Source organism: Apodemus sylvaticus, chromosome 5 (genome assembly GCF_947179515.1).
Source record: "Apodemus sylvaticus chromosome 5, mApoSyl1.1, whole genome shotgun sequence".
Lineage (NCBI taxonomy): Eukaryota > Metazoa > Chordata > Mammalia > Rodentia > Muridae > Apodemus > Apodemus sylvaticus.
This window is the reverse complement of record NC_067476.1, coordinates 15687202-15706039: the sequence shown is the minus strand read 5'-3', so window position 1 is coordinate 15706039 and position 18838 is coordinate 15687202. Positions and strand designations below refer to the sequence as shown.

The 18838-nt window shown below is 38.2% G+C and overlaps 1 pseudogene; it reads left to right on the top strand.

The window, feature by feature from the left end:
* The window catches only part of LOC127685302 (olfactory receptor 50-like), a 33209-nt pseudogene extending 18139 nt beyond the window's left edge, over positions 1–15070 (top strand).
* The last annotated feature ends 3768 nt before the right edge of the window (positions 15071–18838 follow it).

The following is an 18838-nucleotide window of genomic DNA, read 5'->3' as shown; positions in this document are numbered from 1 at the left end:
ATTTGAAATGTAAATAAAACATATATTGAATTAAAAAAATGTTTGGTAGAAGTCAAAAAAAAATAATTTTATTGAGTATTTTTGCATCGATGTTCATAAGGGAAATTGGTCTGAAGTTTTCTTTTTTTGTTGGATCTTTGTGTGGTTTTGGTATCAGCGTAATTGTGGCTTCATAGAAGGAATTGGGTAGTGTTCCTTCTGTTTCTATTTTGTGGAATAATTTGAAGAGTATTGGTGTTAACTCTTCTTTGAAGGTCTGATAGAATTCTGCACTGAACATTCTCTCTTTTTTAAATCATTCCCTACACATGTGAGCAATCACTAAACAAGAGGAAAAGGAACATGATAACATCAGAGTAGATATCATAGATGCCAATAGAGTTCTATGGTTATATTCTATTTGTAGACTAGTTTATTGGCCAGTTTTTTTTCTGTAGTTTGCAACAATCACCATTTGTCTCTTCACTCTCTAAACCTTAACTACAGATAAGCTATGAAGTCTTCCAATTTAGTCAATACCATTTTTAAAATGACTGTGGATCATAAATCTCACTTTGTAGAAAAATCAGTTATTGTAATGTTATTTGAAATTAATTGTATTTTTTTTACTCATTTCTGTGTCAACAATAATTAGTTTACTACCATGAAACTTTTAATTATCTTTCTGTCCCCAGGTAGATGCTTTCTAATACTTTGATATTTTGAGCAATATTGCAATAAAAATATTATTCTTATATTTTATATAGTATATGACTATAGAAAATTAGAAAGACATGATTTGAGAAAATATCAGGTCATGAGAGGCCAAAGTGATTAAGAAGCTGATATATGTTCTCTGAAGAGTCCTTACTGGAAGTACCTACACAGAGAGATAGTAAAAATGAGCCTTTATTTAGGCATTTGGAAGGACTGTGTGAGAAGTTTTGAGAAATAAGGAAAACTCAAAGTAACAGCAAATCACAGAAATGTAAAGTTTGGAAAATATACGAACATCAGGCAAATGCGATGTCTAATTCACTGTAGAGGAAAAGTTTCCATCTGCTCAAGAACAGTAATACTCAGGAAAAATAAAGACACAGAAAATAACAAATAGGTGCTGGCTTCCAGGTAGAAAGTATATTGGAGAAGTCAAGGACGATAACTGGCATATGAACACCAGGGGCTATTATAGCAAAACTCATAGATATTTGGAAAGAATTTGTATAAAAATTACAACAGAAATTATATGTTGACAATAAATCTGAGCAAAGAAGATAACTTTCCTGATTTGTGACAAAAATGGACAAGTTTAAAAAATATCCTATTGAGAGGGAGTGCTGTTTTATCTCAAAGGTTGTTCAGGTTCTCAATGCAAGATAAATTGCTCTGTAAAGAAATATTTGCCATTTGTAGGTTTGATCTTGCAATTTGAAATGCATGCTTTTCAGAGAGACAATGAGAAAGACAAGAGACTGGCAAAATCAGAGAGAGAGAGAGAGAGAGAGAGAGAGAGAGAGAGAGAGAGAGAGAGAGAGACAGGCAGACACTGAGAGACTAAGCCATGCAGTAATACAGAATTATGTACATTCTATGTCTGATCAGACAAACTAACTTATATGGTGAACATAGATACCTTTAGTTAAGAAGCATTGGAAAATTCTTCCATTTCTCTAAAGGAAAATCTCAATATAGGAAAAGAACTGGGTCATTTGAAGCAATCATATATCCATTGCAAAAATCAGAGTAGTAATCAGTTCAAAATCAGATATGATAGATACTTGAATATATACTTTGTCTATATCTCCTGGGGACTCTATGTGAGGCCTAATTTTGAAAACCATGTAGAGAACCTATGGTGCAATCTCTGTCCCCAAATCTAAATTAGAGGCATACAGAATAAAATTGTTACATTTTCATTGACTTCACTAGGGAAAGAATTATTTTGAAGCAAGCATGAGAGTCCCTATACCCTGGAGAAACAATAGTAGGAACCATAACAAAATTTCCCATCATTTGCTCCTTTATAAATCAGATGGGAAAAGTAAAAAAATATTTTTATATGTATGTGTTATTATCTAGCACTGAGTGTTGAAACCTGTTGAAGCCATAACAAGTATAGTTTTATTTGAAAATGATGCTTTAAATAAACTAGTGAATATTAAAGACAATGTTTAAGAGCTTAGTATTTCTCTTTAAATGAATACCAGAGTGCCTCGGCCTTCCTTCAAATTGAGGTTGTAGCAAGCAGACAGGAGTCTGTAGTAAGTGCAATACTGACAGGATTGTACTATCAGATGGCACCAGAGAAAATCTTTATGCCAACCCTTTGATTTTGAACTTTTAGTTTCCAGAACATTGGAAAATGTAATCCCTTTAGGCCCCTTTGTGGTATATTGTTCTGGCAATGCATGAATATTAAGCAATGTAAATATGTTTATATATAAAAACATGAGCAGAGATTCCATGCTCTGATAGAGACCTCACAGTCTTGAAGAAGCCTAAGTAGGCTTTCTGACCTCCAAATTTTTCCTCTCTCACTTTCTCAAGTCCCAGTCCCTTGCTGTAATAATTAGAATATGGTGGGCACATAAACAGTGGTACTGTTAGGAGTCCTGGCCTTGTAGGAGGAAGTTTGGTACTCTAGGCTTGGCTTTTAATCTCTGCAAAATGTGGAAAAGTCAGTTTTTTCCTGGTTGAGGTCAGATTAAGATGAAGAAATCACATCTCCTCCTTTGCCTTGCTTGCTTGGAAACTGCTATTTTCCTGCCTTGATTATATTGAGCTGAAACTCTGAACCATTAAATAATCCCAATTAAAAGTTGACCTTTATAAGAGTTGCCTTGGCCATGCTGTCTTTTCATAGCAGTGTAAACCCCAAACAAGACACTTGCCCTTCTACTTGCTGTTCCCCAGACCTCAACAGAGTTATAGACTCTTCCATCTTCTCTACAAGGAATAGTACAGACTGGGATAAATCCAGGTTGACTGCCTGCCTGCCTGCCAACGTCTTCCCACAGTATCTCCAGTTTCTCACTCTTCCAGTTGCCATAGCCTAGGTCCCGGCTGTTTGGTGAGACCCTATTATACCAGCGATGATACTGGAGCAGAAACTCCCAGCTCTCCTAGAGGATTTGTGGACTTGTAGAAGTTGAGGTAGACTGCCTGCATGCCAAACTCCCCTAATATCTATTTTAGTATCTCCCTACCATAAGGTTCATCCCATACCTCTTATTTGCCATGTCACAACAACCAACTGGGGCAGAGACTACCTACTTTGCTAGAGAAAAAGCAGATTAGAAGTCAAGAACTGCTAGTTGCTGGGCAACATCCTTCATTCCCTCACTCTTTTGGAATCTCTCAACCCAATACCTGTGGTCTCCTAGATTCCTTTCCCCCTGGCTACAACTGGGATGCAGATTTCCTGTTCTGCCAAAGTCCACACAGACTCGGAATCCAAGTCTCACAGACCAGAAGACCACAGAGGCAACAGAAACAAAATGAAACACTCATCCTACAAAGCCAAACTCAGGAATCCATACCCACAAATTTAATACCTAATCCCAATTGTCTAGAGACCAGTGTAATGAAACCCATGACACCACAGTCAATGCATAAGGTCACCACGAGAACCCATCTGTATTACTACAAGCAAGCCCTAAATATTCCAATAAATCAGAAACACAAGAGAAAGACCATAAATCTAGCTTTATGAAGACGATTGAAGTTCTTAATGAGGAAACTAATAGATCTCTTAAAAATTCAGACAAACAAACAATTGGAGGAAATGATTAAAACCTTTTTAAAGGACAAGAAATGTTGACTTCTCTCTGCTTCATCTTCTGGGTCCTACTCCTAATAGTAATGGAGATATGTAATCCATTCCCCTTGCCGCCACTCTGCCTTTATTGCCAGAGTACTACTGTCAACTTTGACAACCAGATGAGCTCTCTATGCCCTGGCCACTGGCAAGATGGCCAGTCTTAGGAAAGCACTGAGGACTTAAGACTCCCATGTATGCTCCGTATTCCAGTCCACATCCCTACCTACAATCCTGGATCCTCACTACATTCCCTTAGACACAGATCTACATTCATGCCTGTGACTTGTACTACTGAGAACAACTGGGCCTATAGACATCAGGGACCACCAGTTCTGCCTCCATACCTGGAGGTCAGCTGCCACCTATGACAAACAGAGGGCTGAAGACAACAGGGACTTCCCCTCTTCCTATAATCCTGGAAGCCTGCTAATACCCAGAACAAAGAGCACTACCTTCATTCATAGAGTCCATCTACAATAAGTGAAGTCCCCCACATTCCTAGTCTCCTTACCCCAGCATCCAATAGGCAGAGATTTTGTGATACATGAGATTCTAGACTGGGGAAGATATTCCCAGTTTTATTAGAGTTTTCAAAGACTGGGAAGAAATCCATGTATGCAGCCTTCCCCCAATATGTCCCAATTATCTAAATGTCCTCCTATTCTACCTCAAGTTCTGTGTTCCTACTTGCTGTGCTCTGGACCTTGCTGTGCTCATAGATTTCCTGCTCTACTAAAATCTAGGAGACTGGTAAATGTCCAAGTAGGCTGCCTTGCTAAATAAGTGTGTCCACTCCATCTGTGCATACCCTATGCCCACTTTCCCACCTTTTCTAGTTGCCATACCTAAGCCCAATGAGAAACAATGAAAATACTGCTAAAAAGTAAGCTCATAGCAGTAAATGCCTTCTTAAGTAATTAATCAGATTTCACACTAGCATCCTACCAACACCCCTGAAACATCCAGAACAAAAGGAAACACACACAACAAAGATGAGTATGCAGCAGGAAATATTCAAACTCAGAGATGAAATCTCTGACAAGAAATCCCAGCAAGCCTGACAGTGCCTGCGCTGCCACGGTACCGAGTATCAGGTGTAGGCCTGGGGGATTAACAAAAAACACAGACACGGGTCATTCTGCAAGGAGAATGCCAAAGCTTTACTGAGAGACCAGCAATATATATACTAGAGCCCAGGGAAGGGAAAAGGAAAAAACAATTATAGTCATAGGTGAGGCACCTGGGAAGTCCATACCACACCGGAAGGGAAGGCAGGAATCAAGCTAAGCCGTGGGATGTTTTGCTCTCAAGAAACCTGTGCAAACAGCTCAGCTGGGGGCATTGAGCCAAGCTCTCTGGTTCCCAACAACTCCCTCTTTTTTATTTTTTTAAGAATGAATAGCTTCTTTCTTAGGACACCTTCCGTACAACTCCCATTACCCGTCTCTGGGAATCTTTGCCAGTCCCAGAGCCCCTGTCTTAGGTTGGTGTAGACTGCAAAGGAGTTGCCTATCATAGACTAACTATTCTCATTACTGGCTGAGCCAAATTTGAGCAGATGTATTATCCTGTGCCAAAGACATAAGCACTTGTTTAGTTACTGCTCTGGACTGGTTTTGTTGTTTGCACATATGGTTTAGCAGGAACAATCCCAATGTGGCAGCTCCACAAGCCAAAAACCTCAGTGCCATAGATGCAGACATTTTTTAATCAGGGGTGGCAATAATGCCAAAGTCTCTCTGATGTTAATACAAGGTGACAGGGAATCTCCCTTCATTATTTAGAGGCATAGGCACAATTCCAGGAATTCTTCAACTACAGCAGTATCTTCATACTCGCAGTAGTTTGTCAATACACACAATTTGCTAGAACAATTCAATTTCTTCTTGCCTTCTTCCTGTTCATTAGAGACTTTACAAACTACAGAAGAATGGGACTAAAACACATGGAATTCAAGGAAACATTGCAGCAACAGTCATTCAAACAATGAAACAAAGACAGACACATGTAGACAAATTGGTGCACCAAAGACAATACATAGAGAGGAAAGAGCGCTTGTAACCAATACTAATAATATCTCCAGTAGGGTCCATAGAGGAAACAGGACATCTCCATGTTTCCCCTTGTCCCTAAGAGAGTTTTGAATCCATTTTCCTTCTTTCTTTCTTTCTCTTCCATGTTTCTAAAATCTGTATTTTTTTTGTCTTTTACTCATTTTATTTTATTTTATTTTATGCCCCATTCCTCTTGCCTGATGCAGTTTTAGACTGCTGACAATTTGCCTAATAAAATTCACCATCCCAATTTGCTGTCACACCCTAGCTGTTTTTTTTTTTAATTTTTTTTATTCGATATAATTTATTTACATTTCAAATGATTTCCCCTTTTCTAGCCCCCCCCACTCCCCGAAAGTCCCATAAGCCCCCTTCTCTTCCCCTGTCCTCCCTCCCACCCCTTCCCAGTTCCCTGTTCTGGTTTTGCCGAATACTGTTTCACTGAGTCTTTCCAGAACCAGGGGCCACTCCTCCTTTCTTCTTGTATCTCATTTGATGTGTGGATTATGTTTTGGGTATTCCAGTTTTCTAGGTTAATAACCACTTATTAGTGAGTGCATACCATGATTCACCTTTTGAGTCTGGGTTACCTCACTTAGTATGATGTTCTCTAGCTCCATCCATTTGCCTAAGAATTTCATGAATTCATTGTTTCTAATGGCTGAATAGTACTCCATTGTGTAGATATACCACATTTTTTGCATCCACTCTTCTGTTGAGGGATACCTGGGTTCTTTCCAGCATCTGGCAATTATAAATAGGGCTGCTATGAACATAGTAGAGCATGTATCCTTATTACATGGTGGGGAATCCTCTGGGTATATGCCCAGGAGTGGTATAGCAGGATCTTCTGGAAGTGAGGTGCCCAGTTTTCGGAGGAACCGCCAGACTGATTTCCAGAGTGGTTGTACCAATTTGCAACCCCAGCAGCAGTGGAGGAGTGTTCCTCTTTCTCCACACCCTCTCCAACACCTGCTGTCTCCTGAATTTTTAATCTTAGCCATTCTAACTGGTGTAAGATGAAATCTTAGGGTTGTTTTGATTTGCATTTCCCTAATGACTAATGAAGTTGAGCATTTTTTAAGATGCTTCTCCGCCATCCGAAGTTCTTCAGGTGAGAATTCTTTGTTTAACTCTGTACCCCATTTTTTAATAGGGTTGTTCGGTTTTCTGGAGTCTAACTTCTTGAGTTATTTATATATATTGGATATTAGCCCTCTATCTGATGTAGGATTGGTGAAGATCTTTTCCCAATTTGTTGGTTGCCGATCTGTCCTCTTGATACACCCTAGCTGTTTTAACCTTGAACCCAATACCTGTTACCTAAGCAGAACCCCCCAGTTGATCCACCAATTTTAAGGTGGAACTTGTCATCCCCACGGCGCCATCATGTACTCACTTTTACTTTGTTTCTTGCAACATATATTCCCCAATACGTTCCTCTTCCTTTCGCAGGCTGGCTTTTCTTGGAACGATCCCGTCAGGTGCTCCTCTCTTTCCCGATCTCAGTGGGACCTCCATTTGACAGCACCTGCGCTGCCATGGTACCGAGTATCAGGCATCAGGCGTAGGCCTGGGGGATTAACAAAAAACACAGACACGGGTCATTCTGCAAGGAGAATGCCAAAGCTTTATTGACAGACCAGCAATATATATACTAGAGTCCAGGGAAGGGAACAGGAAAAAAAAACAATTATAGTCATAGGTCAGGCACCTGGGAAGTCAGTACCACACCGGGAGGGAAGGTAGGAATCAAGCTAAGCCATGGGATGTTTTGCTCTCAAGAAACCTGTGCAAACAGCTCAGCTGGGGGTGTTGAGCCAAGCTCTCTGGTTCCCAGCATCCATGAAGTCTTCTTGCTAGCCCCTGAACTCCAACTTTCAGTTCAACTACCTGAAATTCCCTAGGTCTATAAACATCTGGGACCATCAGGTAAGATTCAAACGCCAATTTTCTCCCTGCAGCTCCTTCTGCTAAAACCAGCAGCAATGAGGTCTAGCTCTACCTTATTCCCTCTGTCCTTCATTTCCTGTGCCACAACTATGCCTAATTTTAATGCTTTTACATGCATTATACCCCAACATCGCTTCCATGTACCACCACTTCACCTTGTCCCCATGACCAACACCACCATCCTTCTTTCCCAGATCCACTCTGTAGTGAGAATTTGGGAGTTTGGGTTTATTTAAAAACCAAAGACATCATAAAGTATATCTTTATGTTTTAATTCCAGGTGTGAGATATGTTGCTTTTTAAGATAGTACACAGTAGCTGACTATGATTTGTCTCATCATATAGTAAATACATGATAGTTTTTGTAATTTGGTTATGTTTTTAATTCTGGTGAGAGCTCAAAAGTTACAGAAATGCTAATGCCTAAAAGATGGGGTTGGTTGTGGTTGGTCAATCCTGTGGGTTGTTGGGGAGTTCCTAGGTGATGTTGGTCATGGTTTTTTAAGTAGTAATGCCAAGAAAGAAACAATAAGAAGAAACTGGATGTCCTCATGGCACATGAGTGTTGAGCTGGAATTAATTTCAAAGTACTTCAAAATAGGAGTTAGTACATTAGAGTGTTCCTGCTTTTACAAAAAGAGTCTCTGAAAACAGGAGAAGTCGACCTATGTATAACTTATCTTTTTATATTTTTTAACGTTTAAGTTTTTAGATATTTGCTTTATTTACATTTCAAATGTTATCCCCTTACCTTGTTTCCTCACTGAAACCCCCTTATTTTATCCCCCTTGCCCTGTTCAACAACCCAAATCCCCATATCCTGCCCTGGCATTCCCCTACACTGGGACTCAAGCTTTCAAAGGAACAAGGGCCTCTCCTCTCATTGATGTCTGACAAGGCCATCCTCTTCTACATATGTAGCTGGAACCATGGTTCCCTCCATGTGTATGTACTCTTTGGTTGTTAGTTTAGACCCTGAGAGCTCTGGGGGTACTGGTTTGTTCATAATGTTGTTCCTCCTATGGGACTTCAACTCCTTCAGTCCTTTCTCTAGCTCCATTTGTTGAAAAGACTATCTTTTTTCCACTGGATGCTTTCAGCTCCTTTGTCGAAGATCAAGTGACCATAGGTGTGTGGGTTCATTTCTGGGTCTTCAATCCTATTTTATTGATCCGCTTGCCTGACATTGTACCAATACCATGCAGTTTTTATCACAATTGCTCTTACTTTTATCACAAGTAAAGTTTGAGGTCTGGGATACTGAATCCCAGAAGTTCTTTTACTGTTGAGAATAGTTTTAGCTATCCTGGGTTTTTTGTTATTCCAGATGAATTTGAGAATTGCTCTTTCCAGCATCTGCTGTCCCCTGAGTTTTTTGATCTGGGCCATTCTGACTGGTTTGAAGTTTAATCCCAGGGTTCTTTTGATTTGCATTTCCCTGATGATTAAGGATGTTGATCATTTAATTCAGTTATTCTTAGCCATTAGAGTTTCCTTTGTTGAGAGTTCTTTGTTTAGCTTTATACATCATTATTAATAGAGTTATTTGTGTCTCTGGAGTCTAACTTCTTGAGTTATTTGTATATATTGGATGTTAGCCCTCAATTGGATACAAGATTGGTAATGATCTTTTCCCAATCTGTTGGTTGCCATCTTATCCTATTGACAGTGTTCTTTGCCTTACAGAAGCTTTGCAATTTTATGAAGTCCCATTTGTCAATTCTTGGTCTTAGAGCATAAGCTCTCAGTGTTCTTCTCAAGAAATTCTCCCCTGTGCCCATGTGTTCCAGGCTCATTCTCATTTTCTCTTCTATTAGATTCAGTGTGTCTGGTTTTATGAGGAGGTCCTTGATCCATTTGGACTTGAGTGTGTACATTGAGATAAGAATGGATCAATTTTAATTCTTCTACATGCTAACTTCCAGTTGAACCAGCACCATTTGTTGAAAGGTCTCTTTTTCAAGATGGATTCTACTGGATGGTTTTAGCTTCTTTGTCAAAGATCAAGTAACCATAGATATGTGGTTTCATTTCTGGGGCTTCGATTCTATTCCATTGATCTAACTGCCTGTCACTGTATCAATACCATGCAGTTTTTTGTTTTTGTTTTTTGTTTTTACCATGGTTGCTCTGTAGTACAGCTTGAGGTCAGGGATGGTAATTCTGCCAGAAGTTCTTTTAGTGATGAGAATAGTTTTCACTAACTTGGGTGTTTTTGTTGTTGTTGTTGTTGTTGTTATTGTTGTTTAGTCCAAAAGAATTTGGAAATTACCCTTACTGACTCTATGAAGAATTATGTTGAAATTTTGATGGGGATTTCACTGAATCTATAGATTACTTTAGGCAAGAGGACCATTTTTACTATATTAAACCAGCCAATCCATGAGTGTGGGAGATCTTTCTATCTTCTGAGATCTTTTTCAATTTCATTCTTCAGACTTGAAGTTCTTGTCATACAGATCTTTCCCTTGCTTGGTTAGAGTCACACCAAGTTATCTTACATTATATGTGACTATTTTGAAGGGTGCTGTTTTGCTAATTTTTTTCTTGGCCTCTTTATCCTTTATGAAGAGGAAGACTACTAGTTTGTTTGAGTTAATTATATATCCAGCTACTCTGATGAAGTTGTTTATCACGTTTAGGAGTTTTCTGGTAACACTATCCAACCGAATCCAAGAACACATCAAAACGATCATCCACCATGATCAAGTATGCTTCATCCCGGGAATGCAGGGTTGGTTAAATATATGGATATCCATCAATGCAATCCACTACATAAACAAACTCAAAGAAAAAAACCACATGGTCATTTCATTGGATGCTGAAAAAGCATTTGACAAAATTCAGCATCCTTTCATGCTTAAAGTCTTGGAAAGAACAGGAATTCAAGGCCCATAACTAAACATAGTAAAAGCAATATACAGCAAACCGGTAGCCAGCATCAAACTAAATGGAGAGAAACTTGAAGCAATCCCACTAAAATCAGGGACTAGACAGGGCTGACCCCTCTCTCCTTATCTTTTCAATATTGTACTTGAGGTACTAGCTCGGGCAATTCGACAACATAAGGAGGTCAAAGGGATACAAATTGGAAAGGAAGAAGTCAAACTATCATTATTTGCAGATGACATGATAGTCTACCTAAGTGACCCAAAAAACTCCACTAGAGAACTCCTACAGCTGATAAATAACTTCAGCAAAGTGGCAGGTTATAAAATCAACTCAAGCAAATCAGTGGCCTTCCTATACTCAAAGGATAAGCAGGCTGAGAAAGAAATTAGGGAAATGACCCCCTTCACAATAGCCACAAACAGTATAAAGTATCTTGGGGTGACTCTTACCAAACATGTGAAAGATCTTTACGACAAGAACTTCAAGACTCTGAAGAAGGAAATGGAAGAAGACCTCAAAAAAATGGGAAAACCTCCCATGCTCATGGATCAGTAGAATCAATATAGTTAAAATGGCCATTTTCCCAAAAGTAATCTACAGATTCAATGCAATACCCATCAAAATCCCAACTCAATTCTTCACAGAGTTAGAAAGAGCAATTATCAAATTCATCTGGAATAACAAAAAACCCAGGATAGCTAAAACTATTCTCAGCAACAAAAGAAAGTCTGGGGGAATCAGTATACCTGACCTCAAGCAATACTACAGAGCAATAGTGTTAAAAACTGCATGGTATTGGTACAGTGACAGGCAGGAGGATCAATGGAACAGGATTGAAGATCCAGAAATGAACCCACACACCTATGGCCACTTGATCCTTGACAAAGAGGCTGAAAACATCCAATGGAAAAAAGATAGCCTTTTCAACAAATGGTGCTGGTTCAACTGGAGGTCAGCATGCAGAAGAATGTGAATTGATCCATCCTTGTCTCCTTGTACTAAGCTCAAATCCAAATGGATCAAGGACCTCCACATAAAGCCAGACACTCTGAAGCTAATAGAAAAGAAACTGGGGAAGACCCTTGAGGACATCGGTACAGGGAGAAAGTTTCTGAACAGAACACCAATAGCATATGCTCTAAGAGCAAGAATTGACAAATGGGACCTCATAAAATTACAAAGTTTCTGTAAGGCAAAGGACACCATCAAGAGGACAAATCGGCAACCAACAAATTGGGAAAAGATCTTCACCAATCCTACATCAGATAGAGGGCTAATATCCAATATATATAAAGAACTCAAGAAGTTAGACTCCAGAAAACCGAACAACCCTATTAAAAAATGGGATACAGAGTTAAACAAAGAATTCACACCTGAAGAACTTCGGATGTCGGAGAAGCATCTTAAAAAATGCTCAACTTCATTAGTCATTAGGGAAATGCAAATCAAAACAACCCTGAGATTTCATCTTACACCAGTCAGAATGGCTAAGATTAAAAATTCAGGAGACAGCAGGTGTTGGAGAGGGTGTGGAGAAAGAGGAACACTCCTCCACTGCTGGTGGGGTTGCAAATTGGTACAACCACTCTGGAAATCAGTCTGGCGGTTCCTCCGAAAACTGGGCACCTCACTTCCAGAAGATCCTGCTATACCACTCCTGGGCATATACCCAGAGGATTCCCCACCATGTAATAAGGATACATGCTCTACTATGTTCATAGCAGCCCTATTTATAATTGCCAGATGCTGGAAAGAACCCAGGTATCCCTCAACAGAAGAGTGGATACAAAAAATGTGGTATATCTACACAATGGAGTACTATTCAGCCATTAGAAACAATGAATTCATGAAATTCTTAGGCAAATGGATGGAGCTAGAGAACATCATACTAAGTGAGGTAACCCAGACTCAAAAGGTGAATCATGGTATGCACTCACTAATAAGTGGTTATTAACCTAGAAAACTGGAATACCCAAAACATAATCCACACATCAAATGAGGTACAAGGAGAAAGGAGGACTGGCCCCTGGTTCTGGAGAGACTCAGTGAAACAGTATTCGGCAAAACCAGAACAGGGAAGTGGGAAGGGGTGGGTGGGAGGACAGGGAAAGAGAAGGGGACTTAAGGGACTTTCGGGGAGTGGGGGGCTAGAAAAGGGGAAATCATTTGAAATGTAAATAAATTATATCGAATAAAAAAAAAGAAAAAAAAAAGAAACAATGAATTCATGAAATTCTTAGGTAAATGGATGGAGCTAGAGAACATCATACTAAGTGAGGTAACCCAGACTCAAAAGGTGAATCATGGTATGCACTCACTAATAAGTTTCTATTAACCTAGAAACCTGGACTACCCAAAACATAATCCACACATCAAATGAGGTACAAGAAGAAAGGTGGAGTGGCCCCTTGTTCTGGAAAGACTCAGTGAAGCAGTATTCGGCAAAACCAGAACGGGGAAGTGGGAAGGGATGGGTGGGAGGACAGGGGGAGAGAAGGGGGCTTACGGGACTTTCGGGGAGTGGGGGGGGCTAGGAAAGGGGAAATCATTTGAAATGTAAATAAAAAATACTTCGAATAAAAAAAATGAAAAAAAAAGAGAGAGAATGTCAGGTTAGCACAGAGATAGAGTTTGGCTTAAACCCTAGGTTAAAAATAAAACAGGTGCAATTTGCCTTTGCTAGGAAGACTCAAGTAACAGCCTTGTCTTATCTAAGTAGTGGCACAAAGTCAGTATTTCCAGGTGTTTGGTGTACTTGAATGCAATGCTTAGGTTTGTGCTGAGGATGTTAACATAGAATCAGTGTCATTTGATGCAGCCTAGGAAGAGTGATGGAAGAGTAACCACAATGACTGAAAAACTGCTACTACGTGAGGAACTCATGGCTACTTATATGCTGTTATCGGTATACTGCCTTGTTGGCACAGACTTATGCTCTTAAAGCATTGACTATCTGCACATGTTACTTCCCCTAATTTCCCTCAGATCCTTATATTTTCACTGATACAAAGAAGCTCTGTGGATTACATTCCTTAGATTTAATTTGTTGAAAGCCTTAGGTAAGTGCATTCGAGAAGGACTAAAACAAATTAACAATCATTAAAGTCCTCTTGGTTTCTCAATTTAATGGTACAATTTACCTAATTAAGGTAATTCCTTAATTTCAAATAGTCTTGGTGAAATCCAGTTCCTTGATATGGAACTGGATCTGATTTTCCTTGTTTCCCTCAAAAGGCATTGAATTGTTTTAAATGTTGGAAAATTGTGTCTCTTTTCCAAATATCATTATCTCATTACTATGACGAAAGTCCTCATATGTGAATTAAAACACCCAAACTAATTTTATTTTGAGTACTGGCGATTCATAAAATGTTCTCATGGTGTATTAGTCAAAACCACTTTTCTTTCCCATTTCTCCTTTCACTCACAGAAAAGGAAGAGCATGGTAATGGATAATGAGAGCACTGTGTCTGAGTTCATCCTCCTGGGGCTCCCTATTCGAGCAGAGGACCAAGCTGTGTACTCTGCCCTGATCCTGACCATGTACCTGACAACTGTGCTGGGGAACCTGCTCATCATCCTGCTCATCAGGCTGGACTCTCACCTCCACACCCTCATGTACTTCTTCCTCAGCCTCTTGGCCCTCACAGACATCTCTTTCTCATCAGTCACAGTTCCAAAGATGCTCATGAATATGCTGACACATAGCCAGTCCATCCCATATACAGGGTATATTTCCCAGGTGTATTTTTTCACAGTTTTTGCAAGCATTGATAGTTTTCTTCTAACCTCCATGGCATATGACAGGTATGTGGCCATCTGCCATCCTTTGCACTATACCATCATCATGAATTTGAGACTCTGTGTTCTTCTAGTAGTAATATCCTGGGCCTTATCTTTAGTTAATGCTCTTGTGCACACCCTTCTCTTAGCTCGCCTTTCTCACTTTAGAAAAAATACCATCCCCCACTACTTCTGTGACCTGTCTACCTTGCTGAAGCTGTCCAGCTCAGACACCACCATCAATGAGCTGGCTATCTTTGTCTTAGGTAATGTGATCATTACCCTGCCATTCATATGCATTCTGGTCTCTTATGGCCACATTGGAGTCACCATTCTGAAAACTCCCTCCATCAATGGAATCTGCAAAGCCTTTTCCACATGTGGCTCTCACCTCTGTGTGGTTTCCTTGTACTATGGAGCCATCATTGGATTATATTTTGTCCCCTCGTCTAATAACAGTACTGAAAAGGATGCCATTGTGGCTGTGATGTACACTGTGGTCACACCCATGCTGAATCCATTTATTTATAGTTTAAGGAATCGGGATATGAAAGGAGTGCTGAGAAATATTCTCAGCAGAAAAAAATGATGGATTTTTTCTGCCTAGGTCTCCTCTTTGAGTGGTATATGTAATATATTATCTCTGATTGGCTATAGTAAAGATATTTTAACTGGAACTTCTTGCATATATCTTGCATGTTACACTGATCTCTTTTCTTGATCTTTCTAATCTTGGGAAAGAGGTCTCCAAAACATAAACACATACTTACTTTCTGTATTTCCATTTGCACATGATATCCTTCCCCAAATATTTAGAATCCAGTGTAACACTCTTCTTTTCATTTGGATATCTTGTAGTTTTTGGAGGAAAGCCTTTTCACCCTTTATAACTCATGAAAAAAATCTTTAGATAGGATTATTTATATATAAAAAATTTAGTGAGAAGAATTGTCTCACTATGTAGATCTAGATGTTCTACAATTTGATATATAGACAAGGTTTGCCTTGAACCAATAGAGATGAGCCTTCCTCTGCCTCCTAAGTGCTGAGATTAATTGTATGAACCACTAAGTACAGCTTGATCTTATTTTTTGTACTTAATTCAATTTTTTTTTTTAAATTTCCGCTTATAGTAAGCTTAAAAAGATACTGTGTCTTAAACACACCACCAATGAACTGGTTATGTTTACTTCAGGGTGGGTTCAATAGCCTCATATTCATGTTTTCTGGCTGCTTTTGTACACATTATAGTCATCATGCTGAGACCTCATTCATGCATGGAATTTTCCAGCCTTGTGTTTGTAGTGCACTTTTCATTTTCATTGATACATGAAGATATACACTTCTATAAGAAGAAATGTTTTGACACATATATGTGTTATATAATATATGTTGTATAATGAATGGGACTATCTCCTAAATGTTTGTCATATTTTGTGGTATAAGCACTCAGAGTTCATCCCTGTACTACTTTTGTATATTGCACTCCATCATCATCATCATCATCTCTCATCCCTCGACTATGAAGTCAACACTATAGTTCCCTCCTTTGCTCAAATTTTAAATACAGGACAAGCTTTTCCTTCTTCCCACATACTTTGATCATCATTTTGTAATTTGTTCTTCATTGTTCAATATTTTGCAATATACTCTTAGATTGGTATTAACTATGCAGTTACCTTATTTTGTCTTCCTAACTCAGTGGTCAATTGATATCAGGTATACAAAATGGGTCCAGATTCCAGTTGGAGAAAAGGGTTTGGATACCTCTTTGCTGAGGAAGGTCAAGTTTATGTGAAATATAAAAGTTGGAAGAAAGTGTTTAGAATGGCTTTTGATGTGGTACTGTAATTGTGTGGCATCAAACTTTTCTCTATAGGGTTTGAGTGCTTAAGTGTACAGAGGGTGGAAATGATACAAATGCAATATTTGTATTAAAATCTGTTTGAGTTAAACTAGAAATTTAATCCAACTATATGGTGTTAGGGTTATTTAATTTCATAAATATATTGTCCTCTATTTCCATCTGAAATGTTGAACCTGTGATTTTGTTCTTGGAACACCTTTAAGACAAAGGTATTTAGCTTCATTAATGGTAGCCAATTACACGGAAAGATAATTTCATATCTAGTGATTATTATGAAAAAAGAGATTCTATTAGAGAGAATTTAATGTTCTGCTACTACACTAGCAATATTAGTAGATGTGCTTCTCAGACTATTGTATGTGAATTAAGTTCTTAGACTGGTGTACCACTTGAAAACTTCAGAAATCTGATCTATTATTCTTGTCACTAAAATATCTATTCATGCTAATATAAACAGATAATTTCTAAGGAAAATGATATTCATATAAAATCAACATTAAAATAAGTATGCATATAATATTATACCTACTATATTATTTATATTGTATATCTATATATATTATATTATAAATATTTGTGCATATTGCATTTTAATGAGTACTGTTAAAATATTTATTTAAAAATCAAAAAGAAGGAAGGAGAGGACCCTGGTCCTATAAAGGCTCAGTGCAGCAGTATAGGGGAATACAAGGACATGAAAGCAAGAAGGGGTTGATTGGGGAACAGGGGGAGGGAAGAGGGCTTATGGGACGTTTGGGGATGGGGGATCCTGAAAGAGAAAATCATTTTAAATGTAAAGTATATATCGAATAAAAAATTTAATTAAAAATAATTTAAAAAAAGAAAGAAAGCAAAAATGCTGGAAAGGAGGAAGGGGGAAGAGACCCTAGGGCTGAGGTAGGCAAAAGAAGGAATTGCTCCTCTTCTTGAAGAGAGGAGAAAAGTGCACTGGAATTATGAAAAAAAATAAAATAAATAAATAAAAATCACTAGCATTAAGTAATAGAAACCAATACTATATGTACTAAAGTTATTTTTATCCCTTGTCAATAGTGTCTTAACTCTTTTTATTACTGTATAGTAATTATATGAAGTGAAGATTTTTTGTTTATTTGTTTTTGAGTCAAGGTCTCACAAACTTGCCTTAGATACAGATGTGGAAAGCTGTGAATAGCACAGCTACTAGGACAAGGCTGAATTTTTATTTTATAGAGATCATGAGGATCATATAGTTCATGTAGACTAGGCAATTCTTTAATACATAGAGATGTTCTGGCCTTTGTCTCCTGAGTGCTGAGATTAAACATATCCATCATCATGCCTATCTCGATGTGATGAGCTTTAAGTTATCTTTATAATATAAATAATGTGGTATGAAGATACTGACTCTATTAGACTCTCTTCTGTTTGCTCACCACATCCTTAAATATACTCTTTTTACTTTCATACCATGTTTGCAAAATACCATATGAGAGAAAATTTGTGAAGCTTGTTTTCAGAAGTTTGCACCATCTAACAAAATGATCAGCAATTCTATACTTTCCCTATAAGTAACATAATTTCATTCTTTATTAATGAAAAATTAATTATGTTCTCTTTTATTAAATAATATTTTGAATTTATTGTTTAAAAATTTCATACATACCAATCATACCAACCTCCCACTACCTATCGCCAGTACCTCTAGTGAAGAAGGTAACATGTCTCTATCACAGAGTCCCATCAATATACTAATGTGTACAAGGGTGTGAGGCCATCTACTATTATCTGGTGAAATTATTAGTGGAAACATTTGCAAAGAAACATGACCTTTACTCATTAGATATTAAGAGCCTATACCTACTGTGATAGGTACATAAATATAAATATTTAGAAAGCAATTTGACAACATAGCTATTTAGAAAAATAAAAATAAATCATAATTTAAGGCCAATGAGCTCCTCTGATATGGGCTTTTGGAATTTCCATCACCATGCATGAAATCCCGTTTATGGAATATATGAGTAATTATTTGTCTATTACAAAGTATTGAAATGCTTAAGACTATTGTATGTGGAGGGCAACATTCAAAGAACCACATTCCACTTCTTGAACTCTATAATAGTATTCTGGTCATTACATAATGTAAAATACACTTAGTTCAACTTACAAATGCCCCTATCATCTTTAATCGTCTGAACATTGTTCTAAAGCCCAAAGTCACCTCTTAAACACAAGGCAATTCTTTTTTTTGAATAGCCTTGTAATTTCAGAAAACAAATTAAAAACATAAAACATACCAGGCCATAGAATTTACATTACCATTACATAGAGGATGGATGAGGGAATGGTGGGAAAATACAAGATCGAAACAAAATGTAAACCCAGTAGAGAACTCTAGATCCCATAGCTTTAGGTAAGTGTCAAAGGGTTTACATGGTTTTGCCCATCCAGCTTTGCTGCCTACATCATCGAGCTCTCTTGTTGGACATATATTCCCTGACTTCAGGT